This window comes from Zingiber officinale, chromosome 10A (genome assembly GCF_018446385.1).
Source record: "Zingiber officinale cultivar Zhangliang chromosome 10A, Zo_v1.1, whole genome shotgun sequence".
NCBI lineage: Eukaryota > Viridiplantae > Streptophyta > Magnoliopsida > Zingiberales > Zingiberaceae > Zingiber > Zingiber officinale.
In genome coordinates, this window is record NC_056004.1 from 90293129 (window position 1) to 90298995 (window position 5867).

Sequence of the window (5867 nt, forward strand, 5' to 3'; positions counted from 1 at the left end):
AATACAACTAAGATAACTAAGATATATTAGACTTCTATCCTGATAATGAAAATTTTTAATGAAACTAAATTAATTATCTTAAATTTAATATTATCTAACTTATCGTTTTTTCATACATCTGTACCACGGTCTTTTTGTTTTATCTTGGTACCACCTTGTGCATTTGCGAGATGAGATCTTCTGTTCTGAAAATGTCGTGTCCCTGTATTTCAGTGTCGATCGGACGAATCAAATCACATTTCAAAGATATAGTGTACATCATAAAAATATCATAGCCGTGAGATACGATATTTTCGAGACAGAGGATCTCATCTTGTACATTCTACACCAAGAGATGGCGACCTGACGGCACTGCCAACTCTGCCAACTTGCTTGTGAGTCTGATATATTGCATCTGACCTGTTGCAGCCACTGATGTTGAACTTGCTATAATAATTAATTAATTCAAAAAATTAAATATTAAATTATCATAAATAATATAAAAACTATTATTATTCAACACGGATCATGCCTAAGTTCTCTATCTTAGTAATGTTTCACGTTTTTTTTTGATTTTTTTAAATATTTGAATTGGTTAAAAAAAACTCATAATCGATTCAATTGATTTTCAACAGAATCTCCATCTTTAAAAAATTATGACTCATAATCGAACCTGAATATTTGAATAATCATAAATAGTAGTCAAAAAAATATATTATTATTCAACACAAGGATCACGCCGAAGTTCTCCATCTTAGGAATGTTTCACGTTTTTTGTATTTTTTTTAATGTCTGAATTGGGCTAAAAAACAAAATAAAAAAAATCATGATCGACGAATCGATTTTCAGCCGAATTTTCATCTTTAGAAAATTATGACTTTTCTTCTAAGAAGTCATCTTCTTTAGTTATGCCCCGTCAATGATTTGACTTATTTAGTGTTTAATGTAGTACAAGGCCAATCAATTAGAAAAAAGAGGTTTTAGGGGCTAGAGGAGTTGATCAATTGGATATGGTTAAACAGGCTAAGCAATAGATGAGCTAATAATGTTGGGTCGGGCGGGTTAGTTAGATTAGGGGAGAGTTGGACTGGCCAATGAATTTGATTGATCCGGTTGAGTTAATTCAACTAATAGACTACTTAAGTTGGACAATTTAAGTAAGCTAATAAATTTTAATAACTATTTGGTTTGAATGGACTAAATATGTCGATTGATTGGATAGGTCTAATTAAAATGGTCAAGTTGGTCGGCCAATTTGGTTGGATGATCCGGTCAAACTAGTTGACCTAGCATGTTGGGGCAATTTGGTTGATTTATTTGGTTGATTTTTATTCATGCAAATTATTCAAAATAGAAAGACTAATTTAGTTAATTAGACTACTTTAGTTAGTTAGACCAAAAAGGTTAACTGATCCACTCAATCTAGATATGTTGATTCGATGAAGCAATCCTATTAATCAGGGAGAATAAGCTAGATTGGATAATTAAATGGGTCAATTGAGTTGGTTTGACTGGATGAGTCAAGCCAAACGCTTTGATTTGATCAAGCCAATTGAACACTCCAATTGAATTAAAAATTAGATTGGGTGAGAAGGTTTAGGCAATTTGGGCAAGTTGGCGGGGTTAGATAATATGATTTCTTACCAGGATAATCATATTAAATGAATGAATCAATAGTAAATGGTTGAATCATATTAAATGTCTTAATCAATAATTATTTGTCAACTTAAAATTTAAATTCAACTTATCTCTTAAGTGGCCTGGATAATCTCACACCATCAAATAGAATAGGAATGTGTAAACTACTTAGGGTGGTTAGACTGCCTGGAAGACTTGGTCAAGACCCGAGGTCGAGATATCTATCGAGACACGAGGGCGAGATCCGAGGCTGAGATGTCCGTTGAGACACGAGGCCGAGATGTCTACCGAGACACAAGGCCCAGGTGTCTACCGAGACCCTAAGGCCGAGATGTTCGTAGAGACACAAGGTTGAGATATCTATCGAGACACAAGAAAGAAGATACTGAGGTCTATATTGACGTAGTTTCCTTAAAGCAAATTCTTTCCCTTCTGGCAATGCTTCAAGATTATGATGGACGTCTTTTTTCCAGGATAAAATAGAGAAATCATGATCACAATTTAGCATAATTTATTTGTGGCGAACTGAGAATATAGCTGAGTGTTATCATTAGATGACGACCGATCAAAATGAATCGGTACATAAGAAAGACATGGAACAAAGGTAGAGGATTCTCATAGTTGTCAGACTTCATGATTCGTTGCTTCTACAACTGATGAAGCGGGGGCATGGAGATGTGAGTACTGCTAGGATTGGTGTTGTTGGTGTGGAGAGAAGTAGGAAACTTGGGGTAGGGAGGAGCACTGCACAGCATCTTGCTATGAAAGAATCTCATAAATCTTAGGCATCATGAATTCTATGAAATAAAACAAGAACTTGCACATAAGAAATACAAGAACATGAGTATAGATTTAATTTTATCAGAAAACATGGCATAACAAATATAAAGCATAAACCAAAAGCAATAAAAATCTGATTGAAAAGTCATGTTTTTGTCGTAAAGCGTCATTAGTACTCCTGAGGAAAAAGAAGAAGAAGAAAAAAAATGGAAACAAACGGAGAGAGCCTTCCAAGGGATTTAGAGATGGCGGTGCCACAAACCTTCATCAATGGGGAATGAAGGTTCAAGATAACCTAAATCCATGGGGATCTCTCCCTTATATAGGCAATCTGATATGTTATCAACCCATAGATAATAATAGATCGGGGTAAAGGATTTTACATATTAAACTCACATCCAATAATATGAAACTCAATAACCTTAAGTTAGAGCACTTAAATGTATTCGGTTCGTATTTATATGCACAACTTACAAATAAGCCTATATAAAGGAGATAATATCCAACAATCTCCCACATGACCTACTTGTGAGTTATATATAAAATAAAAGTAAAATTTTAGGTAAAATCAAACTTTTTGGGTACAAAATATTCCTATAAATAATTTGGTCTATTAACTTTATTAGTATAGGACCAAATAGGTCATAGCTACTATATATAACTGTAGCAAGGTCCAACAGTAATCACAATACTAATGTCACAAATGACATAAATCAAGATATGGATGTATAGTGTGAAAATTACATAAAATATGATCAGTATATATCAATTTTTAATTGGTCTAATGCCACCCATAAAGGGTTTGATCATATTTGTTAAAACTTTATGTTAAACTGCACTAGAAAATCATGATCCAAGTTTTATGATTCCAAAAGGAATCTATATCATATTGATAAATACCAAAATGTTAACTAGCGATAGTAAATTATGATACTTTATTTCAGAGCGTTTAGACAAATATATAAAATTCTCAGTGATATTTTAAACTTTAAGTATATATGGTAATCAAAACAAAATGTTTCTAAAAAATTATAGAGCAATAAAGAAAATACAGACTCCCACTAGATGATTTCTTCCATAAGCACTTTTATATCCACAACATGTGCATGAAACACTTTGGGCACCAAGTCCTTGGTGAGTGGATATGTCAATATGAAATCTATGTTGATATGCTCTACCATGACCTGATGAGTTTGAACTTTTTCTTTAACCACTAGAAATTTGATGTTGATATGCTTGGAGTTCGATGAAGTGAAGTTGTTCTTGGCATACAATTCTGTAATTTTATTTTCACAGTTGATCCTCACTGACCTGCCACTATCATTAATGATCTGCAGTGCTGTGATAAAGTTTCACAGTAAAATACCGTGATTGGATGCTTTAAAGCATTTTACCAACTCTGTCTCTATAGTAGAAGTGGCTACTATAGTGTCTACTTGATGCTCTTTAAAGAAACAACTCCTCTAACAAACATGAAAATATAACCCAAAGTGAACTTTATACTATCCAAGCATCAAGAAAAATCGAAGTCTGAATATCCAATCACCATTAGATGATTTAACCTTCGATACGTGATCATGTGCCCTTTAGTTCTTTACAAATATTGCATCACTCTTTTTACTATTTTTTAGTGCAACGGTCTTAGGTTACAAACATATCTACCTAACATCCCCACTATGAATGTTATATATGGTCGTGTATAAACCTGTGCATACATGAGACTTCCCACAGCTGATGCATAAGGGAATTGTTCTATCTCCATTATTCAAGTTCAAGTTATAGACATTGCTATAAGCTAAATTTGTCACCTCTAGACATAGGAGTGTCACCAAGTGCACAATTAGGCATATTTTCAATATAGACCTTTTGTGATAGTCCAAGAATGTCTCTTGAACGATCATGATAAATCTGTATACCTAAAATAAAGGATGTGTTACCAAGATCTTTCATTTCAAAGATACCATATAGAAATGACTGGGTTTCATGCAACAAACCTTTATTATTGCTCACAAGCAATATATCATCCATGTATATAACAAGTATAACAAATTTGCTCCCATTAAACTTGACATAAATGCACTAATCAACAGAGTTATCTCTAAATCCAAACGAGATGACTACTTGATCAAATTTTTGGTACCATTGACCAAACATCTATTTCATACCATACATATACTTATTTAATCTACATATTAAGTTCTTTTAGTCTTGAAACCCAAAATTCTCTGTTTGTACCATATACATAGATTCCTCAATGTCCCCATTGAGGAACGAAATCTTTGTCCATTTGGTATAACTCTAAATCATGATGAGCAACAAGTACCATGATTACCCTAAGGGAGTCTTTCGTCAATATGGGTGAGAAAGTCTCCTTGTAATCAATGTCTTCCTTCTGAGTGAATCCTTAGGTAATAAGATGAGCCTTATACTTTTTGATATTGCCTCTTGAATCCCGCTTGGTTTTAAATATCCATTTAAAACCAATGAGCTTCGTACCTTTAGACAATTCGATAAGTTCCCAAACATCATTGTATGCTAGACTTCAACTCTTCTTGCATGGTATTAATCCACCTATTAGGGTTAGAGCATTATTTGATTTCTTGAAAAGATGTAGGATTATTTTCCAACCGTATATCAAAATCATGTTCTTGGAGATAAATATAATCACTAGAAGTTGTGGTTCTCTATTTTCTTATGGATCACCTTAAAGACACATGTACTTGAGGAGGTTAAGGTATGTGCTCATTAATATGAGGCAATACCTCAATTTGAGTGGTAAGCTCTTCCAAATGTATCAGAGATTTATGAAAAATCTTAGTTCACTATGCACACTAGATGTGCAATATACATAATGTGTGGTATGGTAACTACACCGCTACTGATTGCACTAGTAGTGACCACAAAAGGATCGCTAATGCTTTCCTTAAGGTAGTTTACAAAAGGTCTCAGACGTTGTTCACCTGATCCATTATCAACTATAATATTCACCTCTATGGTCAGATCATACAACTTTAATTTTCTTACCTAGATGTAGTTAAACTTAGGTAATGAAAATCTTGAACATGTTCAAAGATTGTGATTTCTCATTAATAAGGTACAAATAGCTGAATCAAGAGTAGTTGTTGTAGGGACCTTTGTGCCTGCTAGAGAGGGGGGGGGGTGAATAGCGGCTCGTCGCACTTGCGTCGGTTTCCTTCGTCTTGATAATGTGCAGCGGAAATAGAATACAAGACTCACACAATGCTAACAAGTAGATTTACTTGGTATCCACCTCAAGAAGAGGTGACTAATCCAAGGATCCACACACGACACGCTATCTCCACTATGAAACACTCCTTCTTGGTTGCAGCCGGAGGCGGAGAAGCCTCATACAAACTCACACACAACACAAACACAAATACAAGAAAACCCTAGGAATAAGTGAATACCCTTTCTTCTTGCTACTTGTTGTTGCCTCTTGAACCTTGAAG